Here is a 22,040-nt window from a genome sequence, read left to right on the forward strand (position 1 = left end):
TTCTGTTTGTTTATTCATCATGTATAATGGGGCTCCAAGTGTCCATGTTTTACATTTACAGTGCCTACTATTTTTGTTTTGTTTTGTAAAATATTTGAATGTTTTTTGTGCATAAGTCTATCCATATGTCTGTCATCACAAATGACCTTTTTTGTCTTCTCTGGCCATCCTTCCACGTCGCCTCCATTGTTATGATAATACTATTGTGATTTTAAACACTGGCTGTGCAATATGGCCTTCGTGCATGTGCAGAAAATTCATTCATGATTATCATTTATATATTTTCCTTCTTTTAATCAAACCTTACATTTTTTTCCAAAAGATGACATCATTCTTAACAATTGTACATTTAGGGGAAAAAAAAAATCAAACCAAACAAAAACCCAAGCGTAAACAAATAAGGTTACCGTCATCTCACACAATGGATACATGAATATTAATATTTTCCTCTACTCTCTCAGTTTGATGTTTTTTTTTCTTCCATTTATTATGAAGCCATTAAGTATTTAGGGAATTGATCCGTTGGCCAATTAAAGCTGTTCTCTGTGAGAGTTGACCCACGTTTATTGTTCATCCAATAATTGTTTTATGATTTGAGTAAGCTTCAAAGTGATTGTGTGCCTGGCACGTGCCGGCAGGTATCATAATCATAAATCAGATGACTTGTTTTTATGTCCATGCGTTTTTTCACCTCTTGTTGTTGTTCTTGTTGTCATTGATTTCTCTTAAATAAAAAAGCACATTTGTGTGTGTGTGTGTGTGTGTGTGTGTGTGTGTGTGTGTGTATGCGTGCGTATTTGTGCGTGTGTGTGTGTATATGAGTGTGAGTGCGTGTGAGTGTGTGTCCATAATCTTTATATTTATATTCATGTATTTCTTTTATCGTCTTTCAGTGATGTGTTGTGCCGTGATCATCCTTTCTGTGGCACCCAACCATACTTGGTAAGTTTGAGTCAAAAGCTTCAAGGGCCACTATTGCTTGTATTAAATAAAGCATGTAATTTGACCTTAGCAATCAAGTAAAACAGGTAATGGTGATTTTAATATCAAAATATTAATAAACATACTGAACATTATTAGAATATATAAAAAAAAATCAAGTATTCCCACGAAAGGTGAATTATGTTTAGCCTGTCTATCATTTGATGCAATAAAAAATAACATTGTAAAACCCACTTTTACGCAAAACCAAAACAAATTTAATCATTTAATCCAATTATTTGAAAACGTCAAAATCATCACAGGTTGACATTATGCCTGTGTGAGTGATTTTTTTTTTAAAATGATTGCATCACAAGTTATTAAATTTTCATTTCCATTTGAAAAATTGACGTCATTCTTTTGTACTCTTATCTGACATGCACACACTCATAGTTCATTTATTTGTATTTTTTATGCTTTAAAAAAGGTGAGCACACTGTGATGCCATGTAAAATGTGTTTTATTGAGCAAGTCTACATTTACTGTTGCATGACGACCGCTTTTTCTGTACCCCCACTTTTTCTGTACCCCCAGGTGAATGAATGCCAAGGATTGTTGTTGTTTTCAATTTTAGACCTTCCACCAATTTACCCTGGCAGCGCTAATGGGGCAATTAAGCATTGCCCCCCCTCCCACACACACACACCTCAGGCATAATTCCAAACTTGACTCAGTGACATTTATATGACAAAGCGTTGGGCCCATCTGATGTGCTATATTGTCACCCCTGCCCCCTTTTTAGCTCGCGGGCACGACCCACAATGTGTACCAGGAAGGTTGTGGTCTTCCGTGCAGGAGTAGGAAGTCTAAATACAAAAAGTGTCTTCACAGTTGACCTCTCACTCCATTCAAGCATATCTTTGTCTTGCCTCACACTTGCACATACGCACACACGCATGCACATGCATATATTTCTATATTTTCAAAGACAGAGGTCCACAGCTTGGAAATTGTTGTAATGCCTTTTCACTTAATATAGGACGTATTAACCTAATGCTATAGTTGCCTAAATCACAGCTAAATGTTTTTGGGGAAAAAAAAGAAAAAACACTACAAAAAATACAGTTGACACCATAAAACCTTTTTAAATTCCCATTACCTGGATGATAGACAATCTGTGCAGAAATAATATATAACATAATATATCAGCATAAGCATGTTTTTTAAAAATATATTTTTATAGTAAATTCGAAATGACATTGGGGCAATTATGTTATTATGTTAACAATATCGTCCAAGTTACTCTTGAACTGCTTTGCATATTATACACACAATATATGTGTTTATATACACGTGTGTGTGTGTGCGTGTGTGTGTGTGCTCCAATGTCCTTCCTCCATCCCCAAGGAGGGAATAACCTCCCTAGCAAGTGCTTCCTGGTAAGCTGTTGTCATAGTAACTTGAGGACCGGTCGACATGACAACCCCACCATCGTCCAGAGATAGATGATAGGCCATGCAGCCAAGGGGAGGGGGGGAGAAAAAGAAGGGGGAAGGGGGTAAAGACATACACCCCATTAATTTGCTTTGCCTGATTCTGTTTCAAAATGTCCCCCACCCACCCAACCCCCACCAAGGGCGACGGTCATTCAGCATCAGCCTGCTTTACATTTATACAAGTATTTCTTAAACGTCGGCCTCTGGGCTTATCTATCCCTTCGTAGGTGGACACTGTTGAAAGATAAGAGCATTTCTAAACATCTTGTAGTGATATCTTGAGACTCTACAATACAATTGCTTTATGTAATCCCTTCTATTTTTTTTTTTTTAATATTACATTAGTCTCATTAACATTTATTTAAACTTTTATTTTTGTACGTACAATTAAAGTGAGACAATCTCCAGTAATTTTCCATCAAGTTTCTTGGACATTAAAGAGATGGGGACATTTTAAAAAATAATTCATGGAAAAGTATTAGGTATCATACCTACATGTACACAGTTTGTTTTGTTACAAGCAGACATCCATAAACACTAATACGATTACATGACATGACATTTCAGTAGATTTATATGTCCAAGTAGAGTTTCATCAAATTTTAAACATTTAATTGTGCATTCAATAATTTCATTGGACAACAGTGATGTTGATTTTGACTTACTCACCCCAACCCCAAAAGTCACATTCAAAGTATTGCATGAGCCCCCCAAACACACACACACACACGCATGGACGCACACACACACACACACACACACACACACACACACACACACACACACACACACACACACACACACACACACACACACACACGCACACACAAAACATCCCATTCAACAAATTAAAAAAGGAAAATTTAGTCACGATTACGCAAAAATATATTTGCTATATTTAGGTCCCCTGTGAAGACCAAACTTTCAGCTCGTAAATTTACCATTCATTCCCATGGAAAGCTTCCAAATTTGAAATTTGTCTTTTCCAATTCTTAACCCTCCATGAATTTATGTGACCGTCATTTATTATAGTAGTTATAAGAAACACCGTAGCTTGCAGGAAATCCCCCACTGCTGTATGCCTACCAACACCAAAACAAATTCCACGCACATTTGACTGTATGTAAAATTCTTCTTTTTTTTTTCTTCAACACCAAGTAATTTATTACAGCCGCCTCATTTTTCATCCCACACCTTGGGGGCATCGAGATGATGAATGCAAACCAGATCCAAAGGTGAGGGAGGTGGGTTCAACCTGAACTGACCTAACCTTTGAATGGGAATATTAGAGAATACATATATATCAGACCGATATGCTCCTCCTTAGAATTAATGAGTAAATCTATTAAGATCTGCTGCACATAAACAGTATAATTTTGTCTACAGTAATGAATGCTTTACATCTAGCCAAGAAAACACTTAGTTGTTCCATGAATCATCATCAACAATCATCAACATGACTATCTATGTCCCAATTTACATTATGTCTATTTTTTTAATCAACTTACAAGCTGGAATATAAATTACAACCAGTTTTCTGCCTTATCTTTCAAGCATTTCACCTGGCATGAAATTTTTATTTTCCAACTGACCCTTAAGGCATTCAAACTACAGCAGGAGAAAAAATAATTATTTAAGCCATTTAGCCTGTTTTCTCAGTTACACGCTTTCAAACGTATCTGAGATTGATGCAATATCCAGCGATCAGAGGAAAGACATGAATAAATTTATCCAGAAAGACAAACATTCAAATGCTTATTTGATTTACTTGCAGTAATAATTTGGAACGCTGTGTGTAGTGTGTATAATATGGCAAGTGGTACAGCAGTCCATATATAGCGACGTGGTACACTATACAACAGTTGAACATATTCAATATTCTAAAGGTAGCGCTCAGGGTGATGCAATACACTCAACAGCAAACTACAGCTCAGCTACAATAATAAAAATATATTGTTATCTCGATTCCTCTCTGACAGGGCCAATCAAAACTGAACATTATTACCAATATTTGATGGGGCTCTTGCATTGGATCTCATTATATTGTGCTAGCGGGCATAAAGCTGCGGCTGGACAGTCAATACGCATTTATATTCCTTGACAAACAAACATTATGAAAAAATACATAAACACATGTATGCTAGTATATGGTAGCGTGTGATGATGATGGTGATGTCATACAAAAAGATAGCAAGGTTTGTGTCAGGCGTGTCATTACATACATAAAATAAATATATGATACATTACATTTTTGGGGGATGGGATTCATGTTTGAAATGGTTAAATTTTATAGTTGTGTTTTTTTTGCCTTCTTTCATTCAAATGCGCATAAAAATAATACACCCACCGGACGCTTTCTTAAATACATGCAGAATTCAACATGAGAGCTGCATATAGTAAAGCTTAGTGATGACTGAGGCAATCATTACTGTAATGCTTTTATTCGTGGTTTTAGCTTGCAAAAGTGCATCATACTGAGAGGATTATTTTTAAATATGTTGCCATTTGTATTTAAATCAGGCAAATGTACAGCTGTAAACACATTAAAGACACTTTTAGATATTTATAAATGATTATTAGCATATTCTGCTTTTGTATACTGATATTATAATGTCCTTATGCAGGTGTAGCTAACATAACTCTTCATGTGGCCTCTCAGTTTGTGAGGACCTTTCCTGTTTTATTTTGGCTATGCCTCAACAATGTGTCTGCTTCATTTCATTTTTGTTGCCTCCCGCCTCTGACAGATGTATTCCCCCCTTGGGGATCAATAAAGTGTATCGTCTCATTTCATCTCATCTCATCTCATCAGCTCAGCTATGGCCTTCTTCGGGGGGACATTAATAATATCAGGGCGGATGTAGATGAGTGTGCCCCAATATAATGTTTGGATCCAATCACAAGGGCCATAAATAGAGTGAATTATAGATAGTGATAGATTGATGGATGGACGGATGGATAGTTGATGCGTAAATACAGTACATATGTGTATGCATATAGATATGATATGTACAGCACATGGCTCAATAGATGGATGGACGGACAGACAGACAGGATGGCAGACAGACAACTTGGCAATTTGCAAATTGAATGGAGCTCTTGACTTACTATGAGCGCTGCGCACCAACATGAGTTTTCAAGTTCCAAGACACTGCTGAATTGTTTTTTTTTTTTTCTCTCATTGTTTTGCCAGTAAAATATTTTACAACTGATCTTTGGGTGCAGCAAACCACAAAAAATTACTTCACATTGGTTACGTTACCGTGAAAGTACTCAAATGTTGATTTCTGCTTGTATTTTCCTTTTTTTGTGCCATAAGACAAGTGAGAAGGGAGAAGAAGCCAACAACTCCCCATTAGTCATTTAAAAAAAAAGACCAAGTGTGGTGAAAAGGTTAAAAAAAGAAGAAAACAATTTCGTGACCATGAAATGAAATAAATGTTGCAAAAACTTTTGAACATTCTAATTTTTATATTTTTTTGTTTGTCTGTCCATTTTGTGAATTTGGGGGACACTTCAGGAGAAGCGGACTTTTGTTTCTTCTCCCCCTGCTGGCATTAAAGGCTAGTTCATCATTTTCAATTAAGTACCTATGTCTTTGTTTTGATAGATAGATTTATTCACTTGACAACCGGGTCATAGTGCAGAGTGATTTAAAAAAAAAAAAACGCTTTAACTTACCAATAGCTTAGCATTGGCTTCCACTTTAGATGGATAAACGTAGTGGTATTTCGTCTGGCACGTTTCATTACTTTGTTGTGTGGTTAATACTTCCACCTAGTGGGCAAAATAAATTACCGCAGCCAATATATGTAGCTTTGGTCGTCCTGACGTGAGAACACACCAAATGAGTCATTATGAGTTTTGTTTACACAACCATAGTAGCTCATACTAAAGTGAATAGAAGAAGAGTGTGAGTGGGGAAAAAAAAGGGTTGTCAAATGTGTGCTATCGGATCTCGTCTTTGGTAGCGTGTCAACAAAGAAGGGGGCGGTACAAGTGCCTATTAGGGATATCTGATTGGCTGAGCAAAGGTAGTCTGGTTGTGACGCATTCCGAAATCTTACGACTACTGTACAGTAATATGTCACGTTTTTAAGTTTGTAGACAATAATAAATGTAAGATTTTTTCCAATTCCGTTATTTATTTGATTTTAAATCACCCCAAAGCCCCACTCAAGCATAGCAAACATGCAAAGCATACGATTCGAAATGAAAGTTAATCCATTTGTATCATAACAGGTCAAAAGGATGTTGGTTTTGGCACTCCTCATCTATTAACGTTCATAGCTCTGCTAACTAAAATAAAATAGCTACACAACGCCCAAAATAAGCAATCAACAGTGTTATTCAGGCTTGTTTCCACCCGGGGACCTTTGGCGTGTGAGAGGAATGTGATCACTACTACACTATGGATAGTGTCCTGACTGTCTCAGGAGTGCCGTCTTCCAAAAAGTGGCATCACGGACTGGCGCCAGAGACGAATTTTTCAAATGTGCTGACAAAAAGGTTTAAAAGAGATTGTTTCCACCCGGTTTCGAACCGGGGACCTTTCGCGTGTGAGGCGAACGTGATAACCACTACACTATGGAAACTTGTCTGGCTGCTGAATGAGAGCCGTATTGCAAAACGTGGTATCACGGACTGGAGCCGGAGAATATTTTTTCAAATGGGCTAACGAAAAGGTTCATAAGGCTTGTTTCCACCCGGTTTCGAACCGGGGACCTTTCGCGTGTTAGGCGAACGTGATAAACACTACCCTATGGAAACTTGTCTGACTGCTGAATGAGAGCCGTATTGCAAAAAGTTGCATCGCGGACTGGCACCGGAGACGAAATGTTTAAAATGTGCTGAAAAAAAGGTTCAAAATCGCATGTTTCCACCTGGTTTAGAACCTTTCGCGTGTAAGGCGAACGTGATAACCACGACACTATGGAAACTTGTTTGACTGTTGAATGAGAGCTGTATTGCAAATGGTGGCATCGCGGACTGGCACCGGAGACAAATTTTTTCAAATGTGCTGACAAAAAGGGTCGAAATAGCTAGTTTAAACCCGGTTTCGAACCGGGGACCTTTCGCGTGTGAGGCAAACGTGATAACCACTACATTATGGAAACTTGTCTGACTGTCGACTGAGAGCCGTATTGCAAAAAGTGGCATGCGGACTGGCACCGGAGCCGAAATTTTTCAAATGTGCTGACGAAAAGGTTCGAAACAGCTTGTTTCCACCCGGTTTCGAACTGGGGACCTTTCGCGTGTGAGGCGAACGTGATAACCACTACACTATGGAAACTTGTCTGACTGGTGAATGAGAGCCGTAATGCAAAAAGTTGCATCGCGGACTGGCACCGGAGAGGAAATTTTTCAAATGTGCTGACAAAAAGGCTCGAGATAGCTTGTTTCCACCCGGTTTCGAACCGGGGACCTTTCGCGTGTTAGGCGAACGTGATAACCACTACACTATGGAAACTTGTCTGACTGATGACTGAGAGCCGTATTGCAAAAAGTGGCATCACGGACTGGAGCCGGAGAATTTTTTTTTTTCAAATGGGCTGACGAAAAGGTTCATAAGGCTTGTTTCCACCCGGTTTCGAACCGGGGACCTTTCGCGTGTGAGGCGAACGTGATAACCACTACACTATAGAAACTTGTGTGACTGTCGAAGTAGAGCCGTATTGCAAAAAGCGGCATCGCGGACTGGCACCGGAGCCGAAATTTTTCAAATGTGCTGACGAAAAGGTTCGGAACAGCTTGTTTCCACCCAGTTTCGAACTGGGAACCTTTCGCGTGTGAGGCAGACGTGATAACCACTACACTATGGAAACTTGTCTGACTGTTGAGTGAGAGCCGTATTGCAAAAAGTGGTTTCGCGGACTGGCACCGGAGAGGAAATTTTTCAAATGTGCTGACAAAAAGGCTCGGGATAGCTTGTTTCCACCCGGTTTCGAACCGGGGACCTTTCGCGTGTTAGGCGAACGTGATAACCACTACACTATGGAAACTTGTCTGACTGATGACTGAGAGCCGTATTGCAAAAAGTGGCATCACGGACTGGAGCCGGAGAATTTTTTCAAATGGAATCACACAAATTTTCATTTGGCTTGTTCCCACCCGGTTTCGAACCGGGGACCTTTTGCGTGTAAGGCGAACGTGATAACCACTACACTATGGAAACTTGTCTGACTGATGACTGAGAGCCGTATTGCAAAAAGTGGTTTCGCGGACTGGCACCGGAGAGGAAATTTTTCAAATGTGCTGACGAAAAGGCTCGAGATAGCTTGTTTCCACCCGGTTTCGAACCGGGGACCTTTCGCGTGTTAGGCGAACGTGATAACCACTACACTATGGAAACTTGTCTGACTGATGACTGAGAGCCGTATTGCAAAAAGTGGCATCACGGACTGGAGCCGGAGAATTTTTTTTCAAATGGGCTGACGAAAAGGTTCATAAGGCTTGTTTCCACCCGGTTTCGAACCGGGGACCTTTCGCGTGTGAGGCGAACGTGATAACCACTACACTATAGAAACTTGTCTGACTGTTGAAGGAGAGCCGTATTGCAAAAAGCGGCATCGCGGACTGGCACCGGAGCCGAAATTTTTCAAATGTGCTGACGAAAAGGTTCGAAACAGCTTGTTTTCACCCAGTTTCGAACTGAGGACCTTTCGCGTGTGAGGCGAACGTGATAACCACTACACTATGGAAACTTGTCTGACTGTTGAATGAGAGCCGTATTGCAAAAAGTGGTTTCGCGGACTGGCACCGGAGAGGAAATTTTTCAAATGTGCTGACAAAAAGGCTCGCGGTAGCTTGTTTCCACCGGTTTCGAACCGGGGACCTTTCGCGTGTTAGGCGAACGTGATAAACACTACACTATGAAAACTTTTCTGACTGATGACTGAGAGCCGTATTGCAAAAAGTGGCATCATGGACTGGAGCCCGAGAATTTTTTTTCAAATGGGCTGACGAAAAGGTTCATAAGGCTTGTTTCCACCTGGTTTCCGACCAGGGACCTTTCGCGTGTGAGGTGAACGTGATAACCACTACACTATGGAAACTTGTCTGACTGTCGAAGGTGAGCCGTCTTTCAAAAAGTGGCATCACGGACTGGAGCCGGAGAAATTTTTCAAATGGGCTGAAGAAAAGGTTCACCCGCTTTGCTTCCACCCGGTTTCGAACCAGGGACCTTTCGCGTGTTAGGCGAACGTGATAACCACTACACTATGGAAACTTGTCTGACTGTTGCATGAGAGCCGTATTGCAAAAAGGGGCATCGCGGACTGCCACCGGACATGAAATTTTTCAAATGTGCTTACAAAAAGGTTCAAAATAGCATGCTTCCACCCGGTTTCGAACCGGGGACCTTTCGCGTGTAAGGCGAACGTGATAACCACTACACTATGGAAACTTGTATGACTGCTGAATGAGAGCCGTATTGCAAAAAGCGGCATCGCAGACTGGCGCCGGAGACATTTTTCAAATGTGCTGACAAAAAGGTTCGAAATAGCTTGTTCCTACCCGGTTTCCAACTGGGGACCTTTCGTGTGTGAGGCGAACGTGATAACTACTGCACGATGGAAACTTGTCTCATTGTTGAATGAGAGCCGTGTTGCAAAAAGTGGCATCGCGGACTGGCACTGGAGAGGAAATATTACAAATGTGCTGACAAAAAGGTTAGACAACACTTGTTTCCACCTGGTTTTGAACCGGGGACTTTTCGCGTGTTAGGCGGACGTGATAACCACTACACTATAGAAACTTGTGTGACTGTTGAATGAGAGCCGTATTGCAAAAAGTGGCATCGCGGACTGGCACCGGACGTGAAATTTTTCAAATGTGCTCCCAAAAAGGTTCAAAATAGCATGTTTCCACCCGGTTTCGAACCGGGGACCTTTCGCGTGTAAGGCGAACGTGATAACCACTACACTATGGAAACTTGTCTGACTGTTGAATGAGAGCCGTATTGCAAAAAGCGGCATCGTGGACTGGCACCGGAGAGGAAATTTTTCAAATGTGCTGACAAAAAGGCTCGAGATAGCTTGTTTCCACCCGGTTTCGAACCGGGGACCTTTCGCGTGTTAGGCGAACGTGATGACCACTACACTATGGAAACTTGCTTGACTGGTGAATGAGAGCCGTCTTTCAAAAAGTGGCATCACGGACTGGAGCCGGAGAAATCTTTCAAATGGACTCACACAAATTTTCATTTGGCTTGTTTCAACCCGGTTTCGAACCGGGGACCTTTCGCGTGTAAGGCGAACGTGATAACCACTACACTATGGAAACTTGTCTGACTGGGCATTGGGAGCCGTCTTGCATAAAGTCGCATCACGGACTGGCGCCAGGGGAATTTTTCGAAAGGACTGACAAAAAGGTTTAAAATAGTTTGTTTCCACCCGGTTTCGAACCGGGGACCTTTCGCGTGTGAGGCGAACGTGATAACCACTACACTATGGAAACTTGCCTGGCTGCTGAATGAGAGCCGTATTACAAAACGTGGTATCGCGGACTGGAGCCGGAGAATATTTTTTCAAATGGGCTAATGAAAAGGTTCATAAGGCTTGTTTCCACCCGGTTTCGAACCGGGGACCTTTCGCGTGTTAGGCGAACGTGATAACCACTACACTATGGAAACTTGTTTGACTGTTGAATGAGAGCCGTATTACAAAAAGTGGCATGCGGACTGGCACCGGAGCCGAAATTTTTCAAATGTGCTGACGAAAAGGTTCGAGGCAGCTTGTTTCCACCCGGTATCGAACTGGGGACCTTTCGCGTGTGAGGCGAACGAGATAACCACTACACTATGGAAACTTGTCTGACTGTTGAATGAGAGCTGTATTGCAAACAGTGGTTTCGCGGACTGGCACCGGAGACATAATTTTTCAAATGTGCTGACAAAAACGCTCGCGATAGCTTGTTTCCACCCGGTTTCGAACCGGGGACCTTTCGCGTGTTAGGTGAACGTGATAACCACTACACTATAGAAACTTGTGTGACTGGTGACTGAGAGCCGTATTGCAAAAAGTGGCATCACGGACTGGAGCCGGAGAATTCTTTTTTTCAGATGGGCTGACGAAAAGGTTCATTTGGCTTGTTTCCACCTGGTTTCGAACCGGGGACCTTTCGCGTGTAAGGCGAACGTGATAACCACTACACTATGGAAACTTGTCTGATTGATGACTGAGAGCCGTATTGCAAAAAGTGGCATCACGGACTGGGGCCGGAGAATTTTTTAATTTTTTTTTTCAAATGGGCTGACGAAAAGGTTCATTCAGCTTGTTTCCACCCGGTTTCTAACCAGGGACCTTTCGCATGTGAGGCGAACGTGATAACCACTACACTATAGAAACTTGTCTGACTGTCGAATGAGAGCCGTATTGCAAAAAGCGGCATCGTGGACTGGCACCGGAGACGAAATTTTTCAAATGTGCTGACGAAAAGTTTCGAAACAGCTTGTTTCCACCCAGTTTCGAACTGGGGACCTTTCGCGTGTGAGGCGTACGTGATAACCACTACACTATGGAAACTTGTCTGACTGTTAAATGAGAACCGTATTGCAAAAAGTGGCTTCACGGACTAGCACCGGAGAGGAAATTGTACAAATGTTCTGACAAAATGGTTCAAAATAGTTTGTTTCCACCTGGTTTCGAACCGGGGACCTTTTGCATGTGAGGCAAACGTGATAACCACTACACTATGGAAACTTGCATGACTATTGTTTGAGAGCCGTCTTTCAAAAAGTGGCATCACGGACTGGCACCGGAGAATTTTTTTCAAACGGGCTGACGAAAAGGTTCATATGGTTTGTTTCCACCCGGTTTCGAACCAGGGACCTTTCGCGTGTTAGGCTAACGTGATAACCACTACACTATGGAAACTTGTCTGACTGGTGAATGAGAGCCGTCTTTCAAAAAGTGGCATCACGGACTGGAGCCGGAGAAATTTTTCAAATGGACTCACACAGAATTTCATTTGGTTTGTTTCCACCCGGTTTCGAACCGGGGACCTTTCGCGTGTAAGGCGAATGTGATAACCACTACACTATGGAAACCTGTCTGACTGAACATTGGGAGCCGTCTTGCATAAAGTCGCATCACGGACTGGCGCCACAGGAATTTTTCGAAAGGACTGACAAAAACATGCGTGCGGCTTGTTCTCAACCAGTTTCGAACCGGTGACCTTCCACGTGTTAGGCAAACGTGCTAACCACCACACTACGGAAACTACCCTGACTGCTAAATGAGAGCCGTCTTGCTAAAAGTGGCATCGCGGACTGGCACTGGAGACGAATTTTTTCAAATAGGCTGCCAAAAAGCTCCCCTCGCTTGTTTCCACCCGGGTACCTTTCGCATGTAAGGCGAACGTGATAACCACTACACTATGGAAACTTGCTTGAGGATTACATGAGAGACATCTTCCAAAAAGTGGCATCACGGCCTGTCGCCGGAGACAGCTTCAAATGGGCTGGCGAAAAGGTACTGCCGGCTTGTTTCCACCCAACTCCGAACTAGGTACCTTTCACATGTGAGGCGAACATGATAACCACGACACCAGTGGTTCTTAACCTGGGTTCGATTGAACCCTAGGGAGTCGGTGAGTCAGCTTCAGGGGTTCGGCAGAGCTGGTATGTCGTTGCCCCGCCCCCTGCACGCGGATGGCCGAACACACCGGTAGCACCCCCCACCCACCCCCGTCAGCGGATGGCCGAACTGATGGGGTTCGGTACCTCCAAAAAGGTTAAGAACCACTGCACTACACTATGGAAACTGCCCTGGTCACGCTTGGTGAGCTATCTTGCAAAGAGTGGCATCACGGACTAGCGCCGGGCCGCTTTTACTTTTGCGTGTTAGGCGAATGTGATTACACTGGAGAACTCTTTGGTATGACAGTGTCAGTGTACCTTTACCTGCTGGATAGCTGCCACTTCCACTGAGCACTTATTAAGAAGAACTACTCCTCGTTAGTATAGTGGACAGTATCTCCGCCTGTCACGCGGAAGACCGGGGTTCGATTCCCCGACGGGGAGGGTTATGCTTTTGAAATAACTTAATGCGTGTGTGTGTGTGTGTGTGTGTGTGTGTGTGTGTGTGTGTGTGTGTGTGTGTGTGTGCGTGTCTCGACGGGATCACCACTTTATCGTGGTGAGGCGCTTTGTACGTCTCCATAACCCCGAGACTATGTCGGCCGGAGCCTCGTACTCCTGTCAGGGTCACCCAAGCCGTCTTTTTAAAGAGCTAAAATAGAGAGGACCTGTAAACATAGATATTCAGATTTTTATATGAAAAGCCCATACAATTGTGTTCGTTGCAGATATATTTGTGAAGTCTCAACCAGCTCTGTGCAGTGTGCTCTCCAAACTCCAAATCTACCAACATCATAGTTCACTTCAATTCCGACGAGGGACCATTTCTGTTGTGAATATGTAGTCACAAACTAATTAAATAATTAATTTATAATTCAGTTAATGGGGTGGGAATCCACTGCCTGCAGTTAACACAAACTGTCACACAAAAACCACTGCAGTTACATAATAACTCTGCTGCAAACACAGGTTAACACACTTTGGTAGACAACATACCCAACGCTAGTTCACATAAAGAAAATTACTCCCCGTCGGGGAATCGAACCCCGGTCTTCCGCGTGACAGGCGGAGATACTGTCCACTATACTAACGAGGAAGTCGAAGAAATCCACTTGTCACTACAACTGGCCGCCTAGTGGAGTTAGTTATATCTACATTTCAGAGAAATCTCAAAGTGCTAATTTAATATCACACCACCTGCTTTTTTAAAGACACATTATTCACTCCATGTGAGGCCAACGGTTTTGATGAAATGAAACACATTTTAGTTACACCTTTTTTGTTACAAATTGTTTTTAATACATCAAATGTATAGCGATTTTTTCCACCCCAATCTTCAATCAATCTTGAAGGCACTTTGCACAATTTTGCTACAAAATCAAACTTGTAACCCAACGCTACATCTCGACTCCAGAGTAAGCCCGTCGTTAATGCTAATTACATATGGACAAAGTGCACCCTAGCGGCCTGCTGGCTACAAAGGGATCAAGAATTGTCCCTGCATGTTACGTCACGAGATCTCTTGTATGTGTGTGTGTTATATCTTGTCATTGTCATTTACATTCAAAACGATAATACGTTTAAAGCAGACATGGTGTCAAAAGAGAATCCTCAAGGTGGGAAGCGGCACAAGGAGGAAATCTATCTATATTGCTCAATTGGAACTTTTTCCAGTTTGTTATTCAACATCTATACGCCTGTGAGTCTACGCCACTGAACTCATGGATGCACTTGCTGACGATAGTTGATGCGTAGATACAGTACATATGTTTATGCATATAGATATGATATGTACAGCACATGGCTCAATAGATGGATGGACGGACAGACAGACAGGTTGGCAGACAGACAACTTGGCAATTTGCAAATTGAATGGAGCTCTTGACTTACTATGAGCGCTGCGCACCAACATGAGTTCCAAGACACTGCTGAATTGTTTTTTGTTTTTCTCATTGTTTTGCCAGTAAAATATTTTACAACTGATCTTTGGGTGCAGCAAACCACAAAAAATTACTTCACATTGGTTACGTTACCGTGAAAGTACTCAAATGTTGATTTCTGCTTGTATTTTCCTTTTTTTGTGCCATAAGACAAGTGAGAAGGGAGAAGAAGCCAACGACTCCCCATTAGTCATTTAAAAAGAAAAAAAGACCAAGTGTGGTGAAAAGGTTAAAAAAAGAAGAAAACAATTTCGTGACCATGAAATGAAATAAATGTTGCAAACACTTTTGAACATTCTAATTTATGATTTTTTTTTGTTTGTCTGTCCATTTTGTGAATTTGGGGGACACTTCAGGAGAAGCGGACTTTTTTTTCTTCTCCCCCTGCTGGCATTAAAGGCTAGTTCATCATTTTCAATTAAGTACCTATGTCTTTGCTTTGATAGATAGATTTATTCACTTGACAACCGGGTCATAGTGCAGAGTGATTTAAAAAAAAAAAAAAACGCTTTAACTTACCAATAGCTTAGCATTGGCTTCCACTTTAGATGGATAAACGTAGCGGTATTTCGTCTGGCACGTTTCATTACTTTGTTCTGTGGTTAATACTTCCACCTAGTGGGCAAAATAAATTACCGCAGCCAATATATGTAGCTTTGGTCGTCCTGACGTGAGAACACACCAAATGAGTCATTATGAGTTTTGTTTACACAACCATAGTAGCTCATACTAAAGTGAATAGAAGAAGAGTGTGAGTGGGGAAACAAAAAGGGTTGTCAAATGTGTGCTATCGGATCTCGTCTTTGGTAGCGTGTCAACAAAGCAGTGGGCGGTACAAGTGCCTATTAGGGATATCTGATTGGCTGAGCAAAGGTAGTCTGGTTGTGACGCGTTCCGAAATCTTACGACTACTGTACAGTAATATGTCACGTTTTTAAGTTTGTAGACAATAATAAATGTAAGATTTTTCACAACTCCGTTATTTTGATTGATTTTAAATCACCCCAAAGCATAGCAAACATGCAAAAAATACGATTCGAAATGAAAGTTAATCCATTTGTATCATAACAGGTCAAAAAGGATGTTGGTTTTGGCACTCCTCATTTATTAACGTTCATAGCTCTGCTAACTAAAATAAAATAGCTACACAACGCCTAAAATAAGCAATCAACAGTGTTATTCAGGCTTGTTTCCACCCGGGGACCTTTGGCGTGTGAGAGGAATGTGATCACTACTACACTATGGATAGTGTCCTGACTGTCTCAGGAGTGCCGTCTTCCAAAAAGTGGCATCACGGACTGGCGCCAGAGACGAATTTTTCAAATGTGCTGACAAAAAGGTTTAAAATAGTTTATTTCCACCCGGTTTCGAACCGGGGACCTTTCGCGTGTGAGGCGAACGTGATAACCACTACACTATGGAAACTTGTCTGGCTGCTGAATGAGAGCCGTATTGCAAAACGTGGTATCACGGACTGGAGCCGGAGAATATTATTTCAAATGGGCTAACGAAAAGGTTCATAAGGCTTGTTTCCACCCGGTTTCGAACCGGGGACCTTTCGCGTGTTAGGCGAACGTGATAACCACTACACTATGGAAACTTGTCTGACTGTTGAATGAGAGCCGTATTACAAAAAGTTGCACCGCGGACTGGCACCGGAGACGAAATTTTTAAAATGTGCTGAAAAAAAGGTTCAAAATAGCATGTTCCCACCTGGTTTAGAACCGGGGACCTTTCGCGTGTAAGGCGAACGTGATAACCACTACACTATGGAAACTTACCTGTCTGTTGACAGAGCTGTATTGCAAAAAGTGGCATCGCGGACTGGAACCGGAGACAAAATTGTTCAAATGTCCTGACGAAAAGGTTCGAAACAGCTTGTTTCCACCCGGGGACCTCTCGCGTGTGAGGCGAACGTGACAACCACTACACTATGGAAACTTGTCTGACTGTCGACTGAGAGCCGTATTGCAAAAAGTGGCATGCGGATTGGCACCGGAGAGGAAATTTTTCAAATGTGCTGACGAAAAGGTTCGAAACAGCTTGTTTCCACCCGGTTTCGAACTGGGGACCTTTCGCGTGTGAGGCGAATGTGATAACCACTACACTATGGAAAATTGTCTGACTGTTTAATGAGAGCCATATTGCAAAAAGTGGTTTCGCGGTCTGGCACTGGCGAGGAAATTTTTCAAATGTGCTGACAAAAGGGCTCAGGATAGCTTGTTTCCACCCGGTTTCGAACCAGTGACCTTTCGCGTGTGAGGCGAACGTGATAACCACTACACTATGGAAACTTGTCTGACTATCAAAAGAGAGCCGTAGTGCAAAAAGCGGCATCGCGGACTGGCACCGGAGCTGAAATTTTTCAAATATGCTGACGAAAAGGTTTGAAACAGCTTGTTTCCACCCAGTTTCGAACTGGGGACCTTTCGCGTGTGAGGCGAATGTGATAACCACTACACTATGGAAACTTGTCTGACTGTTAAATGAGAGCCGTATTGCAAAAAGTGGTTTCGCGGACTGGCACCGGAGAGGAAATTTTTCAAATGTGCTGACAAAAAGGCTCGAGATAGCTTGTTTCCACCCGGTTTTGAACCGGGGACCTTTCGCGTGTTAGGCGAACGTGATAACCACTACACTACGGAAACTTGTCTGACTGTTGACTGAGAGCCGTATTGCAAAAAGTGGCATCACGGACTGGAGCCGGAGAATTTTTTTTTCAAATGGGCTGACGAAAAGGTTCATAAGGCTTGTTTTCACCCGGTTTCGAACCGGGGACCTTTCGCGTGTGAGGCGAACGTAATAACCACTACACTATAGAAACTTGTCTGACTGCCGAAGGAGAGCCGTATTGCAAAAAGCGGCATCGCGGACCGGCACCGGAGCCAAATTTTTCAAATGTGCTGACGAAAAGGTTCGAAACAGCTTGTTTCCACCCGGTTTCGAACTGGGGACGTTTCGCGTATGAGGTGAATGTGATAACCACTACACTATGGAAACTTGTCTGAGTGTTGAATGAGAGCCGTATTGCAAAAAGTGGTTTCGCGGACTGGCACCGGAGAGGAAATTTTTCAAATGTGCTGACAAAAAGGCTCGAGATAGCTTGTTTCCACCCGGTTTTGAACCGGGGACCTTTCGCGTGTTAGGCGAACGTGATAATCACTACACTATGGAAACTTGTCTGACTGTTGAATGAGAGCCGTATTGCAAAAAGTGGTTTTGCGGACTGGCACCGGAGCCGAAATTTTTCAAATGTGCTGACAAAAAGGCTCGAGATAGCTTGTTTCCACGCGGTTTCGAACCGGGGACCTTTCGCGTGTGAAGCGAACGTGATAACCACTACACTATGGAAACGTGTCTGACTGTTGAATGAGAGCCGTAATGCAAAAAGTGGTTTCGCGGACTGGCACCGGAGAGGAAATTTTTCAAATATGCTGACAAAAAGGCTCGAGATAGCTTGTTTCCACCCGGTTTCGAACCGAGGACCTTTCGCGTGTTAGGCGAACGTGATAACCACTACACTATGGAAACTTGTCTGACTGATGACTGAGAGCCGTATTGCATAAAGTGGCATCACGGACTGGAGCCGGAGAATTTTTTTTTTTTTCAAATGGGCTGACGAAAAGGTTCATAATGCTTGTTTCCACCCGGTTTCGAACCGGGGACCTTTCGCGTGTGAGGCGGACGTGATAACCACTACACTATGGAAACTTGTCTGACTGTCGAAGGAGAGCCGTATTGCAAAAAGCGGCATCGCGGACTGGCACCGGAGCCGAAATTTTTCAAATATGCTGACGAAAAGGTTCAAAACAGCTTGTTTCCACCCAGTTTCGAACTGGGGACCTTTCGCGTGTGAGGCGAATGTGATAACCACTACACTATGGAAACTTGTCTGACTGTTGAATGAGAGCCGTATTGCAAAAAGTGGTTTCGCGGACTGGCACCTGAGAGGAAATTTTTCAAATGTGCTGACAAAAACGCTCGAGATAGCTTGTTTCCACCCGGTTTCGAACCGGGGACCTTTCGCGTGTTAGGCGAACGTGATAACCACTACACTATGGAAACTTGTCTGACTGATGACTGAGAGCCGTATTGCAAAAAGTGGCGTCACAGACTGGAGCCGGAGAATTTTTTTTTTCAAATGGGCTGACGAAAAGGTTCATACGGCTTGTTTCCACCTGGCTTCGAACCGGGGACCATTCACATGTGAGGCAAACGTGATAACCACTACACTATGGAAACTTGCATGACTACTTTATTAGAGCCGTCTTTCAAAAAGTGGCATCACGGACTGGAGCCGGAGAATTTTTTTTCAAATGGGCTGACGAAAAGGTTCATAAGGCTTGTTTCCACCCGGTTTCAAACCGGGAACCTTTCGCGTGTGAGGCGAACGTGATAACCACTACACTATAGAAACTTGTCTGACTGTCGAAGGAGAGCCGTATTGCAAAAAGCGGCATCGCGGACTGGCACCGGATCCGAAATTTTTCAAATGTGCTGACGAAAAGGTTCGAAACAGCTTGTTTCCACCCAGTTTCGTACTGGGGACCTTTCGCGTGTGAGGCGAACGTGATAACCACTACACTATGGAAACTTGTCTGACTGTTGAATGAGAGCCGTATTGCAAAAAGTGGCATCACGGACTGGAGCCGGAGAATTTTTTTTTTTTTCAAATGGGCTGACGAAAAGGTTCATAAGGTTTGTTTCCACCCGGTTTCGAACCGGGGACCTTTCGCGTGTTAGGCGAACGTGATAACCACTACACTATGGAAACTTGTCTGACTGATGACTGAGAGCCGTATTGCAAAAAGTGGCATCACGGACTGGAGCCGGAGAATTATTTTTTTTTTTTTTCAAATGGGCTGACGAAAAGGTTCATAAGGCTTGTTTCCACCCGGTTTCCGACCAGGGACCTTTCGTGTGTGAGGTGAACGTGATAACCACTACACTATGGAAACTTGTCTGACTGTCGAAGGAGAGCCATCTTTCAAAAAGTGGCATCACGGACTGGAGCCGGAGAAATTTTTCAAATGGGCTGAAGAAAAGGTTCACCCGACTTGCTTCCACCCGGTTTCGAACCAGGGACCTTTCGCGTGTTAGGCGAACGTGATAACCACTACACTATGGAAACTTGTCTGACTGTTGAATGAGAGCCTATTGCAAAAAGTGGCATCGCGGACTGCCACCGGACATGAAATTTTTCAAATGTGCTTACAAAAAGGTTCAAAATAGCATGTTTCCACCCGGTTTCGAACCGGGGACCTTTCGCGTGTAAGGCGAACGTGATAACCACTACACTATGGAAACTTGTATGACTGCTGAATGAGGCCGTATTGCAAAAAGCGGCATCGCGGACTGGCACCGGAGACATTTTTCAAATGTGCTGACAAAAAGGTTCGAAATAGCTTGCTCCTACCCGGTTTCCAACTGGGGACCTTTCGTGTGTGAGGCGAACGTGATAACTACTGCACGATGGAAACTTGTCTCACTGTTGAATGAGAGCCGTGTTGCAAAAAGTGGCATCGCGGACTGGCACTGGAGAGGAAATATTACAAATGTGCTGACGAAAAGGTTAGACAACGCCTGTTTCCACCTGGTTTCGAACCAGGGACCTTTCGCTTGTTGGGCGGACGTGATAACCACTACACTATGGAAACTTGTGCGACTGTTGAATGAGAGCCGTATTGCAAAAAGTGGCATCGCGGACTGGCACCGGACGTGAAATTTTTCAAATGTGCTTCCAAAAAGGTTCAAAATAGCATGTTTCCACCCGGTTTCGAACTGGGGACCTTTCGCGTGTAAGGCGAACGTGATAACCACTACCCTATAGAAACTTGTCTGGCTGGGCATTGGGAGCCGTCTTGCATAAAGTCGCATCACGGACTGGCGCCAGAGGAATTTTTAGAAAGGACTGACAAAAACATGCATGCGGCTTGTTCTCAACCAGTTTCGAACCGGTTAACCTGGGTTCGATTGAACCCTAGGGAGTCGGTGAGTCAGCTACAGGGGTTCGGCAGAGCTGGTATGTCGTTGCCCCGCCCCCTGCACGCGGATGGCCGAACACACCGGTAGCACCCCCCACCCACCCCCGTCAGCGGATGGCCGAACTGATGGGGTTCGGTACCTCCAAAAAGGTTAAGAACCACTGCACTACACTATGGAAACTGCCCTGGTCACGCTTGGTGAGCTATCTTGCAAAGAGTGGCATCACGGACTAGCGCCGGGCCGTTTTTACTTAAGCGTGTTAGGCGAATGTGATTACACTGGAGAACTCTTTGGTATGACAGTGTCAGTGTACCTTTACCTGCTGGGTAGCTGCCAGTTCCACTGAACACTTACGAAGAAGAACTACTCCTCGTTAGTATAGTGGACAGTATCTCCGCCTGTCACGCGGAAGACCGGGGTTCGATTCCCCGACGGGGAGAGTTATACTTTTGGAATAACTTAATGCGTGTGTGCGTGTGTGTGTGTGTGCGCGTGTCTCGACGGGATCACCACTTTATCGTGGTGAGGCGTTTTGTACGTCTCCATAACCCCGAGACTATGTCGGCCGGAGCCTCGCACTCCTGTCAGGGTCACCCAAGCCGTCTTTTTAAAGAGCTAAAATAGAGAGGACCTGTAAACATAGATATTCAGATTTTTATATGAAAAGCCCATATAATTGTGTTAGTTGCAGATATATTTGTGAAGTCTCAACCAGCTCTGTGCAGTGTGCTCTCCAAACTCCAAATCTACCAACATCATAGTTCACTTCAATTCCGACGAGGCACCATTTCTGTTGTGAATATGTAGTAACAAATGAACAAACTAATTAAATAATTAATTTATAATTCAGTTAATGGGGTGGAAATCCACTGCCTGCAGTTAACACAAACTGTCACACAAAAACCACTGCAGTTACATAATAACTCTGCTGCAAACACAGGTTAACACACTTTGGTAGACAACATACCCAACGATAGTTCACATAAAGAAAATTACTCCCCGTCGGGGAATCGAACCCCGGTCTTCCGCGTGACAGGCGGAGATACTGTCCACTATACTAACGAGGAAGCCGAAAAAATCAGCTTGTCATAACAACTGGCCGCCTAGTGGAGTTAGTTA

General features: G+C 43.3%; 1 long non-coding RNA gene and 54 other non-coding genes across 55 annotated transcripts in view; 3 read left to right on the forward strand and 52 right to left on the reverse strand.

The window, feature by feature from the left end:
- The window catches only part of LOC148396274 (uncharacterized), a 52,776-nt gene that overhangs the window by 28,332 nt on the left and 2,404 nt on the right, over window positions 1-22,040 (forward strand). Inside the window, exon 2 of the long non-coding RNA XR_015858899.1 lies at window positions 894-942. This is a non-coding gene — a long non-coding RNA (uncharacterized LOC148396274). The remainder of the gene's footprint in view (window positions 1-893; window positions 943-22,040) is intronic.
- trnav-cac (transfer RNA valine (anticodon CAC)) lies at window positions 6,940-7,012 on the reverse strand. Its single transcript has one exon. It is a non-coding gene; the product is annotated as a tRNA-Val (tRNA).
- On the reverse strand, window positions 7,115-7,187 carry trnav-aac (transfer RNA valine (anticodon AAC)). Its single transcript has one exon. It is a non-coding gene; the product is annotated as a tRNA-Val (tRNA).
- trnav-cac (transfer RNA valine (anticodon CAC)) lies at window positions 7,638-7,710 on the reverse strand. Its single transcript has one exon. It is a non-coding gene; the product is annotated as a tRNA-Val (tRNA).
- trnav-aac (transfer RNA valine (anticodon AAC)) lies at window positions 7,815-7,887 on the reverse strand. Its single transcript has one exon. It is a non-coding gene; the product is annotated as a tRNA-Val (tRNA).
- Window positions 7,993-8,065, reverse strand: trnav-cac (transfer RNA valine (anticodon CAC)). Its single transcript has one exon. It is a non-coding gene; the product is annotated as a tRNA-Val (tRNA).
- Window positions 8,170-8,242, reverse strand: trnav-cac (transfer RNA valine (anticodon CAC)). The gene has a single exon. It is a non-coding gene; the product is annotated as a tRNA-Val (tRNA).
- On the reverse strand, window positions 8,347-8,419 carry trnav-aac (transfer RNA valine (anticodon AAC)). The gene has a single exon. It is a non-coding gene; the product is annotated as a tRNA-Val (tRNA).
- On the reverse strand, window positions 8,520-8,592 carry trnav-uac (transfer RNA valine (anticodon UAC)). The gene has a single exon. It is a non-coding gene; the product is annotated as a tRNA-Val (tRNA).
- On the reverse strand, window positions 8,697-8,769 carry trnav-aac (transfer RNA valine (anticodon AAC)). Its single transcript has one exon. It is a non-coding gene; the product is annotated as a tRNA-Val (tRNA).
- Window positions 8,872-8,944, reverse strand: trnav-cac (transfer RNA valine (anticodon CAC)). The gene has a single exon. It is a non-coding gene; the product is annotated as a tRNA-Val (tRNA).
- Window positions 9,049-9,121, reverse strand: trnav-cac (transfer RNA valine (anticodon CAC)). Its single transcript has one exon. It is a non-coding gene; the product is annotated as a tRNA-Val (tRNA).
- Window positions 9,400-9,472, reverse strand: trnav-cac (transfer RNA valine (anticodon CAC)). Its single transcript has one exon. It is a non-coding gene; the product is annotated as a tRNA-Val (tRNA).
- Window positions 9,573-9,645, reverse strand: trnav-aac (transfer RNA valine (anticodon AAC)). The gene has a single exon. It is a non-coding gene; the product is annotated as a tRNA-Val (tRNA).
- On the reverse strand, window positions 9,750-9,822 carry trnav-uac (transfer RNA valine (anticodon UAC)). The gene has a single exon. It is a non-coding gene; the product is annotated as a tRNA-Val (tRNA).
- On the reverse strand, window positions 10,101-10,173 carry trnav-aac (transfer RNA valine (anticodon AAC)). Its single transcript has one exon. It is a non-coding gene; the product is annotated as a tRNA-Val (tRNA).
- Window positions 10,278-10,350, reverse strand: trnav-uac (transfer RNA valine (anticodon UAC)). Its single transcript has one exon. It is a non-coding gene; the product is annotated as a tRNA-Val (tRNA).
- Window positions 10,455-10,527, reverse strand: trnav-aac (transfer RNA valine (anticodon AAC)). The gene has a single exon. It is a non-coding gene; the product is annotated as a tRNA-Val (tRNA).
- trnav-uac (transfer RNA valine (anticodon UAC)) lies at window positions 10,628-10,700 on the reverse strand. The gene has a single exon. It is a non-coding gene; the product is annotated as a tRNA-Val (tRNA).
- On the reverse strand, window positions 10,802-10,874 carry trnav-cac (transfer RNA valine (anticodon CAC)). Its single transcript has one exon. It is a non-coding gene; the product is annotated as a tRNA-Val (tRNA).
- trnav-aac (transfer RNA valine (anticodon AAC)) lies at window positions 10,977-11,049 on the reverse strand. The gene has a single exon. It is a non-coding gene; the product is annotated as a tRNA-Val (tRNA).
- On the reverse strand, window positions 11,153-11,225 carry trnav-cac (transfer RNA valine (anticodon CAC)). The gene has a single exon. It is a non-coding gene; the product is annotated as a tRNA-Val (tRNA).
- trnav-aac (transfer RNA valine (anticodon AAC)) lies at window positions 11,330-11,402 on the reverse strand. The gene has a single exon. It is a non-coding gene; the product is annotated as a tRNA-Val (tRNA).
- trnav-uac (transfer RNA valine (anticodon UAC)) lies at window positions 11,507-11,579 on the reverse strand. Its single transcript has one exon. It is a non-coding gene; the product is annotated as a tRNA-Val (tRNA).
- trnav-cac (transfer RNA valine (anticodon CAC)) lies at window positions 11,692-11,764 on the reverse strand. The gene has a single exon. It is a non-coding gene; the product is annotated as a tRNA-Val (tRNA).
- Window positions 11,869-11,941, reverse strand: trnav-cac (transfer RNA valine (anticodon CAC)). Its single transcript has one exon. It is a non-coding gene; the product is annotated as a tRNA-Val (tRNA).
- trnav-cac (transfer RNA valine (anticodon CAC)) lies at window positions 12,046-12,118 on the reverse strand. Its single transcript has one exon. It is a non-coding gene; the product is annotated as a tRNA-Val (tRNA).
- Window positions 12,220-12,292, reverse strand: trnav-aac (transfer RNA valine (anticodon AAC)). Its single transcript has one exon. It is a non-coding gene; the product is annotated as a tRNA-Val (tRNA).
- Window positions 12,393-12,465, reverse strand: trnav-uac (transfer RNA valine (anticodon UAC)). The gene has a single exon. It is a non-coding gene; the product is annotated as a tRNA-Val (tRNA).
- On the forward strand, window positions 13,369-13,440 carry trnad-guc (transfer RNA aspartic acid (anticodon GUC)). The gene has a single exon. It is a non-coding gene; the product is annotated as a tRNA-Asp (tRNA).
- Window positions 14,021-14,092, reverse strand: trnad-guc (transfer RNA aspartic acid (anticodon GUC)). The gene has a single exon. It is a non-coding gene; the product is annotated as a tRNA-Asp (tRNA).
- trnav-cac (transfer RNA valine (anticodon CAC)) lies at window positions 16,289-16,361 on the reverse strand. The gene has a single exon. It is a non-coding gene; the product is annotated as a tRNA-Val (tRNA).
- Window positions 16,464-16,536, reverse strand: trnav-aac (transfer RNA valine (anticodon AAC)). The gene has a single exon. It is a non-coding gene; the product is annotated as a tRNA-Val (tRNA).
- On the reverse strand, window positions 16,641-16,713 carry trnav-uac (transfer RNA valine (anticodon UAC)). Its single transcript has one exon. It is a non-coding gene; the product is annotated as a tRNA-Val (tRNA).
- trnav-cac (transfer RNA valine (anticodon CAC)) lies at window positions 16,981-17,053 on the reverse strand. Its single transcript has one exon. It is a non-coding gene; the product is annotated as a tRNA-Val (tRNA).
- Window positions 17,158-17,230, reverse strand: trnav-cac (transfer RNA valine (anticodon CAC)). Its single transcript has one exon. It is a non-coding gene; the product is annotated as a tRNA-Val (tRNA).
- Window positions 17,335-17,407, reverse strand: trnav-cac (transfer RNA valine (anticodon CAC)). The gene has a single exon. It is a non-coding gene; the product is annotated as a tRNA-Val (tRNA).
- Window positions 17,512-17,584, reverse strand: trnav-aac (transfer RNA valine (anticodon AAC)). Its single transcript has one exon. It is a non-coding gene; the product is annotated as a tRNA-Val (tRNA).
- Window positions 17,688-17,760, reverse strand: trnav-cac (transfer RNA valine (anticodon CAC)). Its single transcript has one exon. It is a non-coding gene; the product is annotated as a tRNA-Val (tRNA).
- Window positions 18,041-18,113, reverse strand: trnav-aac (transfer RNA valine (anticodon AAC)). The gene has a single exon. It is a non-coding gene; the product is annotated as a tRNA-Val (tRNA).
- On the reverse strand, window positions 18,218-18,290 carry trnav-cac (transfer RNA valine (anticodon CAC)). Its single transcript has one exon. It is a non-coding gene; the product is annotated as a tRNA-Val (tRNA).
- Window positions 18,395-18,467, reverse strand: trnav-aac (transfer RNA valine (anticodon AAC)). The gene has a single exon. It is a non-coding gene; the product is annotated as a tRNA-Val (tRNA).
- On the reverse strand, window positions 18,575-18,647 carry trnav-cac (transfer RNA valine (anticodon CAC)). Its single transcript has one exon. It is a non-coding gene; the product is annotated as a tRNA-Val (tRNA).
- On the reverse strand, window positions 18,752-18,824 carry trnav-cac (transfer RNA valine (anticodon CAC)). Its single transcript has one exon. It is a non-coding gene; the product is annotated as a tRNA-Val (tRNA).
- Window positions 18,929-19,001, reverse strand: trnav-aac (transfer RNA valine (anticodon AAC)). The gene has a single exon. It is a non-coding gene; the product is annotated as a tRNA-Val (tRNA).
- Window positions 19,106-19,178, reverse strand: trnav-cac (transfer RNA valine (anticodon CAC)). Its single transcript has one exon. It is a non-coding gene; the product is annotated as a tRNA-Val (tRNA).
- On the reverse strand, window positions 19,281-19,353 carry trnav-cac (transfer RNA valine (anticodon CAC)). The gene has a single exon. It is a non-coding gene; the product is annotated as a tRNA-Val (tRNA).
- On the reverse strand, window positions 19,458-19,530 carry trnav-cac (transfer RNA valine (anticodon CAC)). Its single transcript has one exon. It is a non-coding gene; the product is annotated as a tRNA-Val (tRNA).
- trnav-aac (transfer RNA valine (anticodon AAC)) lies at window positions 19,638-19,710 on the reverse strand. Its single transcript has one exon. It is a non-coding gene; the product is annotated as a tRNA-Val (tRNA).
- trnav-aac (transfer RNA valine (anticodon AAC)) lies at window positions 19,995-20,067 on the reverse strand. The gene has a single exon. It is a non-coding gene; the product is annotated as a tRNA-Val (tRNA).
- Window positions 20,171-20,243, reverse strand: trnav-uac (transfer RNA valine (anticodon UAC)). The gene has a single exon. It is a non-coding gene; the product is annotated as a tRNA-Val (tRNA).
- Window positions 20,521-20,593, reverse strand: trnav-aac (transfer RNA valine (anticodon AAC)). The gene has a single exon. It is a non-coding gene; the product is annotated as a tRNA-Val (tRNA).
- trnav-uac (transfer RNA valine (anticodon UAC)) lies at window positions 20,698-20,770 on the reverse strand. Its single transcript has one exon. It is a non-coding gene; the product is annotated as a tRNA-Val (tRNA).
- trnad-guc (transfer RNA aspartic acid (anticodon GUC)) lies at window positions 21,289-21,360 on the forward strand. Its single transcript has one exon. It is a non-coding gene; the product is annotated as a tRNA-Asp (tRNA).
- Window positions 21,917-21,988, reverse strand: trnad-guc (transfer RNA aspartic acid (anticodon GUC)). Its single transcript has one exon. It is a non-coding gene; the product is annotated as a tRNA-Asp (tRNA).

This window comes from Syngnathus floridae, chromosome 6 (assembly GCF_059516105.1).
Source record: "Syngnathus floridae isolate MCC-2025c chromosome 6, RoL_Sflo_1.0, whole genome shotgun sequence".
Classification (NCBI taxonomy): domain Eukaryota; kingdom Metazoa; phylum Chordata; class Actinopteri; order Syngnathiformes; family Syngnathidae; genus Syngnathus; species Syngnathus floridae.